Genomic DNA, 17,983 nt, shown 5'->3' on the forward strand with positions numbered 1-17,983 from the left:
GCAAACATCCGGATGGGGGGGGATGCGGAGGGGTGGGTGTTAAAATGGGGAGGGCCTGGCCTCTCCAAAAACCCACAACCCTCCCATCCAAAAACAGCCTCCCAACTCCCAGCCCCTCCCCAAGCCCCTCAACCCAAACTGAGACCCCCCCTCAGTACCTCAGAACGCCCCCAGTCCTCCTACAGCCCCCCTGTGCCTCCCCAAACCTTCCAGAGCCCTAATCCCCCCAGTGTCCCCACAGGTGCCCCACCAGCAGCACCAGCCGCCGCCCCCCGCCCCAAGCGCCCCCCCTGGGACCTGAAGGGGCAGGTGTCAGACCTGCGGGCTGCGCTGGGGGACAGCCGCCGGGTGAGAGCGGGGCTGGAGCAGCAGGTCCAGGAGCTGCGCCAGCGCCTGGAGCAGCAGGAGAAGGAGCTGCAGGAACAGCAGCAGCAGGGGACCCTCCTCACCCTCCGCCTGGAGTGAGACCCCCCCCGCCCCCCACCCCGGGAATTGGGGTGTCACTTCCCCCCCCTAACACGAGGTGTGCGTGTCCCCCAGGAGCACGGAGAAGGAGCTGACGAGCTGCCAGGATGAGAGAGATCAATGGCGGAGGGAGGCGCAGCGCTTGGCAGAGGACAAGCGGCGTCTGAAGGAGGAGGTGGAGGAAGGGGGGCGAGCGGTGGCCGAGGCCGAAGGGCAGGCCAGGGCGCTGGCGGCCGCGCTGCAGGAAAGGGAGGTGGGTCACGGAGGGGGGAGATCTCCCTGCTTTCCTCCAGCAAAATGAGGAGAAAAATAAAAAAAAAGGTGGTTTTCTGCTCCGATTGCTCTCAGCCCCAAAGCGCCACCCGGGAGCGGGGCTGTCTCAGCACCCCACAGTCGAGGCTGGTTTCTGTGTGTGTGCGTCCCCCCAACCAGGGCTGCTTTTCCACCCCTGCGGAGCCAGTCTTTCCCCCTCCTGTGTTAACCGAGGGCTGTTCTCCTCCCCCCCCAGGTCCAGCTGCAGGTGACAGAGGGGCACCTGCGGGCGGAGGCAGCGCTGGCAGCCGAGCTGCGACTGGAGGCAGCCGCCCAGAAGCAGAAGGTGGAGCAGCAGGGGGAGCAGCTCCACGGGCAGGAGATGGAGCGTCGTCGTCTCCATAATCTGGTCCAGGAGCTCAAGGTGAAGCCGGGAGGGGGTCTGGGGGGGGGGGTGGGAAATCATCTGAATCCCCCGCCCCGTACCTCCAAAATCACGGCTCTTCCCCTTCTGCAGGGCAACATCCGTGTCTTTTGCCGTGTGCGGCCGGTGTTGCCCGAGGAGCAGGAGCACCAGAGGGGGCTGGAGCATCTCCAGTTCCCCCCAAGGACAACACTGTGCTGGTGCCCAAATAGGCATTTCTGTCCCCAAAACAGGTGCTTCCCTCCACACCCCCCCAAGGCAACTTCAACACAGCTGAATAAATGTGGGGGTGCAGAGCCCATGGAGCATGGGGGTGTTTTGGGGTGCAGAGCGCAGGAGGATGGGGACCAGGAGGTGGTGAGTTTGGGGTACCCCCAAAGCACCCCCGGCCTGAGGGGTGGAAGGAGGCGAACATCCGGATGGGGGGGGATGCGGAGGGGTGGGTGTTAAAATGGAGAGGGCCTGGCCTCTCCAAAAACCCACAACCCTCCCATCCAAAAACAGCCTCCCAACTCCCAGCCCCTCCCCAAGCCCCTCAACCCAAACTGAGACCCCCCCTCAGTACCTCAGAACGCCCCCAGTCCTCCTACAGCCCCCCTGTGCCTCCCCAAACCTTCCAGAGCCCTAATCCCCCCAGTGTCCCCACAGGTGCCCCACCAGCAGCACCAGCTGCCGCCCCCCGCCCCAAGTGCCCCCTGGTACCTGAAAGGGCAGGTGACAGACCCGTGGGCTGCGCTGAGGGACAGCCGGGGAGCGACGGTGGGGCTGGAGCGGGGGAAGTGGGAGGCCCTCTGTCTGAGATGAGTCCCCCCAGCAATCGGGGTGTCGTGTCCCCCCCCCAGGAGCCTGGAGCTGGAGCTGGTGACCTGGCGGAGGGAGGCTGAAAGTTTGGCAAAGGAGAAGCGGCTGGAGGAACGCAAGGAGGGAGCTGGCGGCTGCGCTGCAGGAGAGGGATGTGTGTCACGGGGCGGGAGTTCTTCCTGCTTTCCTCCAGAAAAAGTAGGAAAAAAAGATGGTTTTTTGCACTGATGGCCCGGTTTGAGGCAAAACAGAACCAACTTCCTGGTCAGTAATTTTACTTCTCAACTCGGCCTCTTCCGACTCTCTGAAATTAACAGTGTCTTGTGGAGAAAACCGCTGGTTCTTGGAGCGCCCGGAGCAAGGTCTGTGCGTCACGCCAAGGGCCGAGGAGCAGAGAGGCTCCTGCTTCCACTTATTGCTGTCACAACCAAGGGCATCCCATTTCGTCATTGGCCCCATTGGAGGGTCAGAAGCGGGAAAAAGCGTGGAAGGGTCCCACTCCCAGGGAGGAGGGGGACAGGAGAGGTGACCCCAGACTGACCAAGGGGGTGTTCCATCCCATCTGCCCCACGCTCAGGATAAAAGCTGAGGGATCAAAGGGTCAGCTCTTTCTCCAATGGCCGACGTCCAAGGAGGACCCTGTCTGTTCATCTGCCTTTGATCCCGATCCGTGCCTTCCTGACCCCAGAGCTGGAATCCGGTTCCCACTTGTCGCTGAGTCCAGTCTGGGGCTTCCCAGGGGCAGCAGCAGTTGGGACATCAGCAGGAGTGGTTCCACGGGCTGGAGCTGGAGCTGGAAATTCTATGATTCTATGGAGCGGTGCCGCCTCCACCATGTCATGCAGAAGCTCAAGGTGAAGCCTGGGGGAGGGTCAGCAATCATCTGAATCATTCAGAAATCATGGAGGTCCTGGTGGAAAACAGGATGGCCGTGAGCCAGCAATGGGCCCTTGTGGCCAAGAAGGCCAATGGCATCCTGGGGGTCATCAGGAAGAGCGTGACCAGCAGGTGGAGAGAGGTCATCCTCCCCCTCTCCTCTGCCCTGGGGAGGCCCCGTCTGGAGCACTGGGACCAGTTCTGGGCTCCCCTGTTCAAGAAGGACAGGGAACTGCTGGAGAGGGTACAGCAGAGGGCTACAAAGATGCTGAGGGGCCTGGAGCATCTCTCTGATGAGGAAAGGCTGAGGGACTTCTTTAAACGTTTAAACTTTGCAGTTTTTCTACTTCAAAAGCAGCAAGCTCAAAAAATAGGATAGCTACCCAACTCCAATCTAGTACATTACCGCTCCTGCAGTAATTATATTTTCATTAACAGCCTTTATCTTGATGTAGCACAACAAAGCCGAGTTCCATCCTCTTTCCCAAGGTCGAAACGATGCACAACCCAAGCACTAAAAATAATAATTGTGTGAGCCGATGCAGGCAGGACGCAGGAACAACCACAAAAACACAGCTTAAAGGCAAAGAACAAATTTAACCTCGGCACCTCATGGATCGGGGAATCTCTGAGGCAGTCCCCGGGCAGAGGAAGGCAAGCAGGGGATGCAGGAGCAAGATGATGAGGGGCCTGGAGCACCTCTCTGATGAGGAAAGGCTGAGGGACTTGGGTCTTTTTAGTCTGGAGAAGAGAAGACTGAGGGGGGATCTGATCAACGCCTATAAATACTTAAAGGGTGGGTGTCGGGAGGACGGGGCCGGTCTTTTTTCAGTGGTGCCCAGGGACAGGACAAGAGGAAACGGGCACAAACTTGAATATAAGAAGTTCCACCTAAACACGAGGAGGAACTTCTTTCCTGGGAGGGTGGCAGAGCCCTGGGACAGGCTGCCCAGGGAGGTGGTGGAGTCTCCTTCTCTGGAGACATTCAAACCCCACCTGGACACCTTCCTCTGGGACCTGCTCTGGGTGGACCTGCTCTGGCAGGGGGTTGGAGGAGATGATCTCCAGAGGTCCCTTGCAACCCCGTGTGATTCTGTGATTCCATAATGTGGTGACACCGTGGGCAGTTTTGCCCAGGGACTTACAGAAGTCGCTTTTGATGAATCTGGTTTTCAGGAATCCTTTCGTACATCATGCCGCTGCCTTTAGACACATTCAGCACAGGGAGCTCTCGAGGTTTCATCTGTAGGACCTGGCAACGGGGTGTTCCTGCCCGGGGTCTGAGCTGGGAGCCGTGATTTGCTGCGGTCCATTCCCTGTGAGTGTCACTCTGAACTTCCTGAAAGATCTAGAAACACCAGTGGTGTCCCCCGGGGCTGGGTGCTGGGGCCGGTTCTCTTCAACATCTTCATCGATGATCTGCAGGAGGGGATTGAGTGCTCCCTCAAGCACTTCAGAGACGACACCAAGCTGGGTGGGATGTTGATCTGCTGGAGGGCAGGAAGGCTTTGCAGAGGGATCTGGACAGGCTGGATCGATGGGCCGAGGCCAATGGGATGAGGTTCCACAAGGCCAAGTGCCGGGTCCTGCCCTTGGGTCACACCAATCCCATGGATGCTCCAGGCTGGGGCAGAGCGGCTGGAGCTGCCCCAAGGAAGAGGACCTGAGGGTGTTGGTCGACTGTGGGCTGAACATGAGCCAGCAGCGTGCCCAGGTGGCCAAGGAGGCCAGCAGCCTGTGTCAGGAACAGCGTGGTGAGTAGGACTCGGGAGGTGACCGTCCCCCTGTACTGGGCACTGGGGAGGTCCCACCTCAAGGGCTGTGTCCGGTTTTGGGCCCCTCACCACAAAAAAAGACCTTGAGGTGCTGGAGCGGGTCCAGAGAAGGGCAACGGAGCTGGTGAGGGGTCTGGAGACCTTCTGAGGAACAGCCGAAGGAGCTGTGGGTGTTCAGTCTGGAGAAGAGGAGGCTGAGGGGAGACCTTCTCGCTCGCTCCAACTCCCTGAAAGGCGGGTGTAGCCGGGGGGGGGGTGTCGGTCTCTTCTCCCAAGGAACAGGCGATGGGACGAGAGGAGACGGCCTCAAGTTGCACCAGGGGAGGTTCAGATTGGATATTGGGAACAATTTTTCCACAGAAAGTGGAAAATAATGTTGAGGAAGCACAAGAGCCCCGCAGCACAGCCCGAGGCCCGCCGTGGCCCGTCAGGCAGACACCTTTCGGGGGGGGGGGCTCAGGTGGGGGGGGCTCAGGCAGGTGACGCACGGGAGGGGCGGTCTCTCCTCTGGCAGCCGATTGGCTGGGTGGGGCGGCGGGAGAGCCGCGATTGGCGGAGAGCCGCGCTGGGGGGCGGGGCGGGGCGGTTTGAAGGAGCGCGGGGGGAAGATGGGGGCGGTGAGGGCCGGGTTCCTCGCGTTGCGGGGTGTGATGGCAAGGCGGGGGCTGGAGCGGGAGAACCAGAACCCGCGGCAGCGGCAGACGGAGCTGGGACCCGGCGGAGGGAGGCGCAGCGCTTGGCAGAGGACAAGCGGCGTCTGAAGGAGGAGGTGGAGGAAGGGGGGCGAGCGGTGGCCGAGGCCGAAGGGCAGGCCAGGGCGCTGGCGGCCGCGCTGCAGGAAAGGGAGGTGGGTCACGGAGGGGGGAGATCTCCCTGCTTTCCTCCAGCAAAATGAGGAGACAATTAAAAAAAAAGACACAACATCCGTGTCTTTTGCCGTGTGCGGCCGGTGTTGCCCGAGGAGCAGGAGCACCAGAGGGGGCTGGAGCATCTCCAGTTCCCCCCAAGGACAACACTGTGCTGGTGCCCAAATAGGCATTTCTGTCCCCAAAACAGGTGCTTCCCTCCACACCCCCCCAAGGCAACTTCAACACAGCTGAATAAATGTGGGGGTGCAGAGCCCATGGAGCATGGGGGTGTTTTGGGGTGCAGAGCGCAGGAGGATGGGGACCAGGAGGTGGTGAGTTTGGGGTACCCCCAAAGCACCCCCGGCCTGAGGGGTGGAAGGAGGCGAACATCCGGATGGGGGGGGATGCGGAGGGGTGGGTGTTAAAATGGGGAGGGCCTGGCCTCTCCAAAAACCCACAACCCTCCCATCCAAAAACAGCCTCCCAACTCCCAGCCCCTCCCCAAGCCCCTCAACCCAAACTGAGACCCCCCCTCAGTACCTCAGAACGCCCCCAGTCCTCCTACAGCCCCCCTGTGCCTCCCCAAACCTTCCAGAGCCCTAATCCCCCCAGTGTCCCCACAGGTGCCGCACCAGCTGCCGCCCCCCGCCCCAAGTGCCCCCTGGTACCTGAAAGGGCAGGTGACAGACCCGTGGGCTGCGCTGAGGGACAGCCGGGGAGCGACGGTGGGGCTGGAGCGGGGGAAGTGGGAGGCCCTCTGTCTGAGATGAGTCCCCCCAGCAATCGGGGTGTCGTGTCCCCCCCCCAGGAGCCTGGAGCTGGAGCTGGTGACCTGGCGGAGGGAGGCTGAAAGTTTGGCAAAGGAGAAGCGGCTGGAGGAACGCAAGGAGGGAGCTGGCGGCTGCGCTGCAGGAGAGGGATGTGTGTCACGGGGCGGGAGTTCTTCCTGCTTTCCTCCAGAAAAAGTAGGAAAAAAAGATGGTTTTTTGCACTGATGGCCCGGTTTGAGGCAAAACAGAACCAACTTCCTGGTCAGTAATTTTACTTCTCAACTCGGCCTCTTCCGACTCTCTGAAATTAACAGTGTCTTGTGGAGAAAACCGCTGGTTCTTGGAGCGCCCGGAGCAAGGTCTGTGCGTCACGCCAAGGGCCGAGGAGCAGAGAGGCTCCTGCTTCCACTTATTGCTGTCACAACCAAGGGCATCCCATTTCGTCATTGGCCCCATTGGAGGGTCAGAAGCGGGAAAAAGCGTGGAAGGGTCCCACTCCCAGGGAGGAGGGGGACAGGAGAGGTGACCCCAGACTGACCAAGGGGGTGTTCCATCCCATCTGCCCCACGCTCAGGATAAAAGCTGAGGGATCAAAGGGTCAGCTCTTTCTCCAATGGCCGACGTCCGAGGAGGACCCTGTCTGTTCATCTGCCTTTGATCCCGATCCGTGCCTTCCTGACCCCAGAGCTGGAATCCGGTTCCCACTTGTCGCTGAGTCCAGTCTGGGGCTTCCCAGGGGCAGCAGCAGTTGGGACATCAGCAGGAGTGGTTCCACGGGCTGGAGCTGGAGCTGGAAATTCTATGATTCTATGGAGCGGTGCCGCCTCCACCATGTCATGCAGAAGCTCAAGGTGAAGCCTGGGGGAGGGTCAGCAATCATCTGAATCATTCAGAAATCATGGAGGTCCTGGTGGAAAACAGGATGGCCGTGAGCCAGCAATGGGCCCTTGTGGCCAAGAAGGCCAATGGCATCCTGGGGGTCATCAGGAAGAGCGTGACCAGCAGGTGGAGAGAGGTCATCCTCCCCCTCTCCTCTGCCCTGGGGAGGCCCCGTCTGGAGCACTGGGACCAGTTCTGGGCTCCCCTGTTCAAGAAGGACAGGGAACTGCTGGAGAGGGTACAGCAGAGGGCTACAAAGATGCTGAGGGGCCTGGAGCATCTCTCTGATGAGGAAAGGCTGAGGGACTTCTTTAAACGTTTAAACTTTGCAGTTTTTCTACTTCAAAAGCAGCAAGCTCAAAAAATAGGATAGCTACCCAACTCCAATCTAGTACATTACCGCTCCTGCAGTAATTATATTTTCATTAACAGCCTTTATCTTGATGTAGCACAACAAAGCCGAGTTCCATCCTCTTTCCCAAGGTCGAAACGATGCACAACCCAAGCACTAAAAATAATAATTGTGTGAGCCGATGCAGGCAGGACGCAGGAACAACCACAAAAACACAGCTTAAAGGCAAAGAACAAATTTAACCTCGGCACCTCATGGATCGGGGAATCTCTGAGGCAGTCCCCGGGCAGAGGAAGGCAAGCAGGGGATGCAGGAGCAAGATGATGAGGGGCCTGGAGCACCTCTCTGATGAGGAAAGGCTGAGGGACTTGGGTCTTTTTAGTCTGGAGAAGAGAAGACTGAGGGGGGATCTGATCAACGCCTATAAATACTTAAAGGGTGGGTGTCGGGAGGACGGGGCCGGTCTTTTTTCAGTGGTGCCCAGGGACAGGACAAGAGGAAACGGGCACAAACTTGAATATAAGAAGTTCCACCTAAACACGAGGAGGAACTTCTTTCCTGGGAGGGTGGCAGAGCCCTGGGACAGGCTGCCCAGGGAGGTGGTGGAGTCTCCTTCTCTGGAGACATTCAAACCCCACCTGGACACCTTCCTCTGGGACCTGCTCTGGGTGGACCTGCTCTGGCAGGGGGTTGGAGGAGATGATCTCCAGAGGTCCCTTGCAACCCCGTGTGATTCTGTGATTCCATAATGTGGTGACACCGTGGGCAGTTTTGCCCAGGGACTTACAGAAGTCGCTTTTGATGAATCTGGTTTTCAGGAATCCTTTCGTACATCATGCCGCTGCCTTTAGACACATTCAGCACAGGGAGCTCTCGAGGTTTCATCTGTAGGACCTGGCAACGGGGTGTTCCTGCCCGGGGTCTGAGCTGGGAGCCGTGATTTGCTGCGGTCCATTCCCTGTGAGTGTCACTCTGAACTTCCTGAAAGATCTAGAAACACCAGTGGTGTCCCCCGGGGCTGGGTGCTGGGGCCGGTTCTCTTCAACATCTTCATCGATGATCTGCAGGAGGGGATTGAGTGCTCCCTCAAGCACTTCAGAGACGACACCAAGCTGGGTGGGATGTTGATCTGCTGGAGGGCAGGAAGGCTTTGCAGAGGGATCTGGACAGGCTGGATCGATGGGCCGAGGCCAATGGGATGAGGTTCCACAAGGCCAAGTGCCGGGTCCTGCCCTTGGGTCACACCAATCCCATGGATGCTCCAGGCTGGGGCAGAGCGGCTGGAGCTGCCCCAAGGAAGAGGACCTGAGGGTGTTGGTCGACTGTGGGCTGAACATGAGCCAGCAGCGTGCCCAGGTGGCCAAGGAGGCCAGCAGCCTGTGTCAGGAACAGCGTGGTGAGTAGGACTCGGGAGGTGACCGTCCCCCTGTACTGGGCACTGGGGAGGTCCCACCTCAAGGGCTGTGTCCGGTTTTGGGCCCCTCACCACAAAAAAAGACCTTGAGGTGCTGGAGCGGGTCCAGAGAAGGGCAACGGAGCTGGTGAGGGGTCTGGAGACCTTCTGAGGAACAGCCGAAGGAGCTGTGGGTGTTCAGTCTGGAGAAGAGGAGGCTGAGGGGAGACCTTCTCGCTCGCTCCAACTCCCTGAAAGGCGGGTGTAGCCAGGGGGGGGGGTGTCGGTCTCTTCTCCCAAGGAACAGGCGATGGGACGAGAGGAGACGGCCTCAAGTTGCACCAGGGGAGGTTCAGATTGGATATTGGGAACAATTTTTCCACAGAAAGTGGAAAATAATGTTGAGGAAGCACAAGAGCCCCGCAGCACAGCCCGAGGCCCGCCGTGGCCCGTCAGGCAGACACCTTTCGGGGGGGGGGGCTCAGGTGGGGGGGGCTCAGGCAGGTGACGCACGGGAGGGGCGGTCTCTCCTCTGGCAGCCGATTGGCTGGGTGGGGCGGCGGGAGAGCCGCGATTGGCGGAGAGCCGCGCTGGGGGGCGGGGCGGGGCGGTTTGAAGGAGCGCGGGGGGAAGATGGGGGCGGTGAGGGCCGGGTTCCTCGCGTTGCGGGGTGTGATGGCAAGGCGGGGGCTGGAGCGGGAGAACCAGAACCCGCGGCAGCGGCAGACGGAGCTGGGACCCGGCGGAGGGAGGCGCCAGCGCTTGGCAGAGGACAAGCGGCGTCTGAAGGAGGAGGTGGAGGAAGGGGGGCGAGCGGTGGCCGAGGCCGAAGGGCAGGCCAGGGCGCTGGCGGCCGCGCTGCAGGAAAGGGAGGTGGGTCACGGAGGGGGGAGATCTCCCTGCTTTCCTCCAGCAAAATGAGGAGACAATTAAAAAAAAAGACACAACATCCGTGTCTTTTGCCGTGTGCGGCCGGTGTTGCCCGAGGAGCAGGAGCACCAGAGGGGGCTGGAGCATCTCCAGTTCCCCCCTGAGGACAACACTGTGCTGGTGCTCTCCAGGCCAAATGAGTTTTTTAAGGACAAAAGGGGGGCTTTCCAGCTCCTGCTCACCCAGGGGACCCGAGGATGGAGTTGGGGACCCCTCAAAAAAACCCCTTTTTCCCCCCAGAAAAAGTCTCATCTGGGGCGCGAGTCCCGAGGCGACGTACGCTACGACTTCAGCTTCGACCGCGTCTTCCCCCCGGCTGCCTCCCAGCAGGAGATCGCGCTGCTGGTGCAGGTCCCAGATTCCCCCTTCCCCTCGAAATCTCCCCCTGAACCCCCACCACCCCCCCCGAAAATGGCAAACAGCCCCCTCCTCACCTCTCTTGCCACCTCCCCTCCCCCCACAGTCAGTGCTGGACGGGTACCACGTCTGCATCTTCACCTACGGGCAGACGGGGAGCGGAAAGACCTACACAATGGAGGGGCCGGAGGGGCGGACGAGCCTAGCAGGGGGGTGATCCCTCGCGCCGTGCGGCAGCTTTTCCAGGGAGCCCAGGAACTGGGGGAAAAGGGCTGGGAAGTGAGTTAAAAAAAAAAATATAGGCTCTATAGGGGGAGCCTTCGGGGACACTCTCTATAGGCAACCCTTTAGGGACCACCAGTTTGGGGTGACATTTTAGGGGTCACCCAGTTTACGGCCACTGGTTTGGGCCCCCCCCGCCCCCTCCCGGGCCACAAGTTTGGGGCCACGATCAGGGTTGAGCCCTTTCGGGGTCCCCCCTTTGGGGGCCACAGGTTTAGAGCCCCCAGTTTCGGCTGAGCCCTTTTGGGACTCCCCCCCTTTTTGGGGGGGCTCCCTCTGTGGCCCCAGCTTTGGGGTGACCCCTTCTCCCCCCCCTTTCTGGGGTGCCCCCAGCTGTGCTGAGCCTGGTGGACCTGGCGGGTAGCGAGCGGCTGGAGAAGTCGCTGTCGCAGGGGGAGCGGCTGCGGGAGACCCAGGCCATCAACGCCAGCCTGTCCGCCCTGGGGCACGTCATCATGGCCCTCTCCAACAAGGTAGGGGGCCTGGGGGGGTGCACAGGGGGGCCCCTGGGGCTTGCGGGGGGGGGCACTGGGGGTTCCTCAGGACCCCATCAATGCCAGCCCTGGGGCATCTCCTCATGGCCCTCTCCAACAAAGGGGGAGGCGGGGGGGGGGCACAAGGGGGCCCTGGGGGTTGTGAGGAGGTTGGGGGGGGCACAGGGGGGCCCTGGGGATCGGGGGGGCCACTGGTGGTTGGGGGGTTCCTCAGGACCCCCATTGATGCCAGCCTGCCCACCCTGGGGCACGTCCTCATGGCCCTCTCCAACAAGGTATTGGGGGGGTGGGGGAGGGCCCTGAGGGTCAGGGGGGGGCACTGGGGATGGGGGGGTGGGGCCTGGGGTTTGGGGGTTCCTCAGGGCCCCCCCCCCCGAACCCCCGCTGTCCCCACAGGAGCCCCACATTCCCTATCGCAACAGCAAACTGACCTACCTGCTGCAGAACTCCCTGGGGGGCTCCGCCAAGATGTGAGGGGGGGGAGGTTTGGGGGGGGCCAGAGCGGGTTGGGGGGTGGGAGGGTTGAGGGAGGTTTGGGGGGGCCTGGGGAGGCTGGGGGGAGTTTTGGGGGTGGGGGTGCTTGGGGGTTCTTTGTGGCTAGGGGTTGTTGGGGGGGTTTGTGGGGGGTGGGGAGGTGGTTTGGGGGGGTCTGGAGGGTGTTTGGGGTTATTGGGGGGTGGGGGAGGTTTGGGGGGGCCCCTTTGACACCCCACACCCCCGCGACTTCCCCCAGGCTCATGTTTGTGAACATCTCCCCCCTGGAGGAGAACTTCTCCGAGACCCTCAACTCCCTGCGCTTCGCCAGCAAGGTGGGGGGGGGAGGTTTGGATGGAGGGGGGGAGGGGGGGGAGCTCAAGGATAATTTGGGAAACAAGCAATGGGGAAATTTTCGGGGGGGGGGGGGGGGGGCATTAATATGGCTTTGGGGGGATGGATGATTTGGGAAGGGGGAGGATGGTTGGGGGGGCAGAGGAGTGTAACTGGGGGGACTGGGGCAGATTTGGGGGTGAACTGTTTGGGTGGGGGGGAGTCAAGGGGGGGCCGGTTTGGGGGGAAAAGGGGTAGATTTGGGGGGGGGGCTATTTTGGGAGGGCGGGGGTAGATTTGGGTGAGGTTGGAGCTGTTGGAGAAGGGGCAGGTGTTTGGGGGGGGGGGGTGTCTAAGGGCCGTTTTGGGGGGGTCCTACAACACCCCCCCCCTTCCCCCTCCCTCAGGTGAACCAGTGCGTGGTGGGCACGGCCCACCCCAACCGGAAGTAACCCCCGCCACTTCCTGCCCCATCGCTGATTGGTTGTTCGCGTTCACGTGTCCCGGGGGAAAATGGCGGCGCCCCGCGAGGGGACCGCTGCTGCCGCCACCGAGCGCTGATCTGAAATAATTGGATTTAATAATTGGATTTAATAATTGGATTTAATAATTGGATTTAATAATTGGATTTAATAATTGGATTTAATAATTGGATTTAATAATTGGATTTAATAATTGGATTTAATAATTGGATTTAATAATTGGATTTAATAATTGGATTTAATAATTGGATTTAATAATTGGATTTAATAATTGGATTTAATAATTGGATTTAATAATTGGATTTAATAATTGGATTTAATAATTGGCGGCGGCTGCAGCGGCCAGTTGAGGGGCTGGGGAGGGACACGGGGGAAGGGACATGGAGGGAGGGAGGGTGGGCTCCCAGTATGGTACTGGGACCAGTGCCACTCCCCCAGCCCCAGTCCCTACTCCCCTCCCCAGTTCCCCCCCCCCAGCCCCAGCCCCAGTCCCTACTCCCCTCCCCAGTCGCCCCCCCCAGTCCCTACTCCCCCCCCCAGTTCCCCGTTACCTGCCCTGCCCGCCGCCCCCACGCTAAGGGGCAGGAGCGGGGCGCAGCCGTCGTCCCCCGCGGTCCGGACCCGTTTCCGCTCGGGCGCCGCCACCTTCTCCCCGGCGGGGGCCGGTCTCCTGTCGGGGGCTCCACGCACCGGCCCGCAGGAAGAAAGCGGCGCCCGCCGCGCCCCTTTGAATAGCCCGGCACCGCCCCGCCCCGCCCCGCCCCGCCCCCGCGCGCGGCTCTCCGCCAATCGCCGCTCTCTCGCCGCCTCGCCCAGCCAATCGGCTGCCAGAGGCTGCCCCTCCTTTTGCGTCACGTGATGCCGCACCGGCCGCTCCCGCCAGGCCCGACTGCCGGCGCGGGGCGTGGAGATAGGCGTGGCTTGGGCGACGGGGCGGGGCCTGGGGCTGGCGGAGCAGCGGGGCGCGGAGCCGTTGGGGGCGGAGAGATAGGCGGGACTTGCTGGAGGGAGGCGTGGTCTGATTTTGGCGGAGAGGCCGGGGAATGGGCGGTGGGGGCGGAGAGAGGGGCGTGGTCAGCGCGGCGGGGGCGGGGCCTGGAGCTGGGGGGCACAAGCCGAGCCCCGGGGGTGAGTTGGGGGCGGGGCCTGCGCGGCGGGGGCGGGGCCGGGGCAGCCCCGGGGTAGGGGGGGGCCGGGGCAGTTCGGGGAGGGGGAACGGGGCGGGGGGGGCAGCGCCGTGAGGGGGGGGGGGGGCAGCGCCGGAGCAGCCCCGGGTTGCCCCCCCCCCGCCCCGGGGCTGGTGCCCGCGGGGGTCCCCGGGGTGGGGGGGGGGGGACCGGTGCCGCCGTCCCTCCGCGCCCTCCCTGTCCCCCCCGCTCGGCCCCGCCGCCGCCGGTAAGGGGGGGGGGCCGGGACCCCGGGACACCCCGCGCCCCGCCGGGACCCCCCCGGTGCCAACCCCCCCCCCCCGGGGCAGGGGGGCTGGGGAGGCGACCTCCCTGGACGGGACCGCCCCGCTGCCTGCGTGAGCCCCCCCCCGACCGGGACACCCCCCCTCCCAACCGGGACAGCCCCCCCCGTCCCCCAAATCGGGACCCCCCCGAGCGGGATACATCTCCCCCCCCCCAAACCCGGGGAGCTCCTCCCGAAACGGGACCCCACTAAACCGGGACACCCCCCCCCAATCCGGGACACACCCCCCAGCCTGGGAGGGGCCCCCCCAAACCGGGAGCACTCAAAACGCACCCCCCCCCGCCCGCAAACGGGGACCCCCCCATCGCTGTGTGAGCCCCCCCCCGGACCGAGACCCCCTCCGATTGGGAACCTGCCCCCTCCCCCATTCCTCCATGACCCCCCCCAGGCTGGGACACCCCCCCCCCCAAACTGGGAGCCCCCTCCAATCCAAGACACCCCCTCCAAACTGGGAGCCCCTCCCGTTCTTCCCTGAGCCCCCCCAGTCCGAGACCCCCCCAAAGTGGGACCCCCCCCAGTCCTGCATGGGCCCCCCCAAACTGGAAGCCCCGCCTATTACTCCATGAGCCCCCCCCCCCAAGATCTGGACCCCTCCTCAAATTGGCACCCCCCCTCAGCCCCATTCCTTTGGGGGGGGTCCCCCCAAATCCTGCCCCCCCCCCAATCCCCTGTGTGAGCACCCCCAGATTGGGACCCCCCCCAACTGGGAGCCCCCACGTCCCAGCATGCCCCTCCCCCGCCCCCACTGCAAGCCACCCCAAACTGGGACCCCCCCAAACTGGGACCCTGCCCCCATCCCAGCATGCCCCCCCCCCTAAAACTGGCACCCCCCCAAACTGGGAGCCCCCTCCAATCCAAGACACCCCCTCCAAACTGGGAGCCCCTCCCATTCTTCCCTGAGCCCCCCCAGTCCGAGACCCCCCCAAAGTGGGAACCCCGCCCAATCCTGCATGAGCCACCCAGGCTGGGACCCCCCCAAACTGGGACCCTCCCCCCATCCCAGCATGCTCCCCCCCCCAAACTGGGAGCCCCTCCCAGCCCCATTCCTTTGGGGGGGTGGGGTGGTAAATCCTGCCCCCCCCAATCCCTCTCCCCCGATGCATTTTTGGGGGGGGGTGTCCCTAGCTGGGGGTCACCCAGCTCCAACCCCCCCCCCCCCAACAGGCACCCAGGATGTGATGGCGAGCGAGGCGGGGCCCCCCCCCAGCCGCGCCCCCCGCTGCCCCCCCCCAGCCGCCCCCCGCTTTTGGGAGGGCCAGGACGTCCTGGCCCGTTGGACGGACGGGCTCCTCTACCTGGGCACCATCAAAAAGGTGGGTGCCCGACCCCCCTAAATGCCCCCCTCCCCCCAAATGGCACCTCCCATTTTAACACCCCCCCCCCCTTTTTTTTTTTTGCCCCCCCCCCCCCCCAGGTGGACACAGGGCGCCGGGGCTGCCTGGTGCAATTCGAGGATAATTCCCAATTCCTCGTCCTTTGGAAAGACATCAGCCCCGGTAAGAGCCTCCTCCTAAATTAATGAACCTTCCTTTAATTAATGAACCCCCCCCTCTCCTTTAATTAATTACCCCCCTGTTGTTAATTGCCCCCCCCCCAGCTAGCGGCAGTGCCGGGTGAGGAACAATCCTGCTGCGTCTGCTCCGGCCGAGCCCTGAACCCCGAAAACCTCCTGGTTCGCTGCGAGAAGTGCGGCCATGGTGAGTGTGCCCCCCCCCGCACCTATTCCGGGGACACCCCCCCCCAAAATGTAACAGCCCCCCCCCCCAAAGCCTACCACCAGCAGTGCCACCTCCCCGCCGCCCACCCCGCCGGACCCTGGATGTGCCGCCGCTGCGTCTTCGCCGTGGCCACCAAGGTGAGCCCCAAAGAGGGGGGGGGGCGAGGGGTGTTTTGGGGGGGGGGCACCACACGGGACACCCCCTCCCCTTCATTTGCCTCCCCCCCCCTTCCTTGTCCCCGCAGAGGGGGGGGGCGCTGAAGAAGGGCCCCCAAGCCAAGGCGATGCTCAGCATGAAGGCGGTGCTGCCCTACCAGCTGAAGACCCTGGAGTGGGACCCCCCCCCACCTCGCCAACCGCCAGCAGTGCTACTGCTACTGCGGGGGGCCCGGCGAGTGAGTACAGACCCCCCCCTACCCCCCCCCGCTTTGCAATTTCGGGGTGCCCCCCCCCCTTAAATTAATTAATTAATTAATCCCCCCCCCCAGGTGGAACCTGAAGATGCTGCAGTGCCGGGGCTGCGCCCAGTGGTTCCACGAAGCCTGTACCCAGTGTCTGAGCAAACCCCTGCTCTACGGGGACCGGTGGGTCCGGGGGGTCCGATTCGACCTGGAGCGGGAGATCCTGCCCTTCGCCAGCGCCAACTGGGACGCGCTGCTGCTGGGGCCGGTACGGGGGGGGCCCGCACCCCAAAAACCACGGGCGGGGGTCGGGGGGGGTCGGGTAGGGGTGGTCTCACCCCCCCTACGCCCCTGCAACCCCCGCCCCCCGCAGCTCGCCGAGACCCCCAAAGGGGAGCGCTACGGGCAGCTGCTGGGGGCTCTCAGCGCCCACAAGGACAGGTGGGTGCCTCCCCCCCCCCGAACCCCCAAACCCCTCCTGACCCCCCCACCCCCCCAGCACCCCTAAATCCTTCCTGATGCCCCTGAATGCCCCCAGCCCCCCACGAACTCCCCCCAAAGCCCCCCAGACCCCTGCCCCCATGTTCGCTTCTCAGCCCCCCCTCTCCCCCCCTCTCCCCCCAGGTTCATCTCAGAGCCCCCCCCAAAGCCCCCCCTCCAAGCCCCCAGCCCCTCCCAGACCCCCTAAAAGACCCCCCCCGACCCCTCCAAACCACCCCAAAGGCCCCCCCCAGCCCCCTCCCCAAACCCTTCCTCCTCCCCAGGTTCATCTCTCAGCCCCCCCAAAAGCCCCCCCCCTCCCCCAAACCACCCCAGAGCCCCCTCCAGACCCCCACAAGACCCTCCCCCCAAACCCAAGGCCCCCCCATCAGGCCCCCCCCCCAGCCCTCTCCAGAAGCGCCCCTCCCCCCCAACCCCCCCTCTCCCCCCCCCAGGTTCATCTCTCAGCCCCCCCTCTCCCCCTTGGTTCATCTCAATGCCTCCCCCCCAAGCCCCCAGCTCCCCCAAGCCCCTAAAAGACCCCCCCTTAAACCCCCCCAGATCCCCTCAAACCCCTCCTCCCCCCCCAGGTTCATCTCTCAGCCCCCGCAGCCCCCCCCTCTCCCCCCAGGTTCATCTCAAAGCCCCCCCCAAAGCTCCGAAGCCCCCCCTCCAAGCCCCCAGCCCCTCCCAACCCCCTAAAAGACCCCCCCCCCGAAACCACCCCAAAGCCCCCCCACAGCCCCCCCCCACCCCATCCTCCCCCCCCAGGTTGATCTCTCAGCCCACCCCAGCAGCCCCCCCCCCTCGAGCCCCCCTCTCCTCCCAGGTTCATCTCGGGCCGAGAGATGAAGAAGCGCAAGGGGCTCTTTGGGCTGCACACGCGGGCGCCCACCCCGCTGCCCCCCGCTTTCCTGGGGGGCCCCCCCCCTGCTGCCCCCCCCTCCCCGCTCACCGACAGCAGGTGAGCGGCCCCGGCCGCCCTCCGCCCAGTAGGTAACGGCGGTTGGGGGGCTCTGGGGGTTCCCCCCCCAACCTACCCCCTGCACCCCCAAACCTCCCCCCTGTGCCCCCCCGCCCGGGGGGGCCCCCCCCAAAACCCGGGCAGGATACGGAGGGTGTCTTACAGCTTCCCTTCAGGGCAGGGCCAGGGGGGGTCCCGCCGCCGCCCGCCCCCCCGCCGCCCGCAGGTGAGCCCCCCCCCTTCCCTAAACTAGCACCCCGATATTTTAGGGGTGCCCCCCCTCACTGCCCCCAATTTTTACCCCTCCCCAGGGCCCCCCGGCAGCTCCTACAACTTCCGACGCACTGACGCCCGCTGCCCCCCCAGGTTTGGGGGGAGTCAGGGGGCCTGGGGGGGGCTGTAGGAGGATTGGGGGGGCTCTGGGGGTTGGGGGGGCTGGGGGGGCTGTAGGAGGACTGGGGGGGTTCCGAGTGTCTTGGCGGGGGGCCTGGGGGGGGGCCTGCCACCAACTTCAGACCATCTCCTCTGCTCCTGTCATTATTCCCTTGGGAGAAGAGGCCAACACCCACCTCTCTACACCCTCCTTTCAGGGAGCTGTAGAGATCAATGAGGTCTCCCCTCAGCCTCCTCTTCTCCAAACTAAACATGCCCAGTTCCCTCAGCCTCTCCTCGTATGACTTGTTCTCCAGACCCCTCACCAGCTTGGTGGCTCTCCTCTGGCCACGCTCCAGCAGCTCAATGTCCTTCCTGGAGTGAGGGGC

General features: G+C 63.6%; 2 pseudogenes; both read left to right on the forward strand.

Annotated features, from left to right (window-relative positions):
- Nucleotides 1-979: 979 nt before the first annotated feature.
- Nucleotides 980-12,157, forward strand: LOC141476084 (carboxy-terminal kinesin 2-like; annotated as a pseudogene).
- A 2,681-nt stretch (nucleotides 12,158-14,838) lies between these two features.
- LOC141476085 (PHD finger protein 1-like) lies at nucleotides 14,839-17,570 on the forward strand (annotated as a pseudogene).
- The last annotated feature ends 413 nt before the right edge of the window (nucleotides 17,571-17,983 follow it).

This window comes from Numenius arquata, chromosome 28 (genome assembly GCF_964106895.1).
Source record: "Numenius arquata chromosome 28, bNumArq3.hap1.1, whole genome shotgun sequence".
Classification (NCBI taxonomy): domain Eukaryota; kingdom Metazoa; phylum Chordata; class Aves; order Charadriiformes; family Scolopacidae; genus Numenius; species Numenius arquata.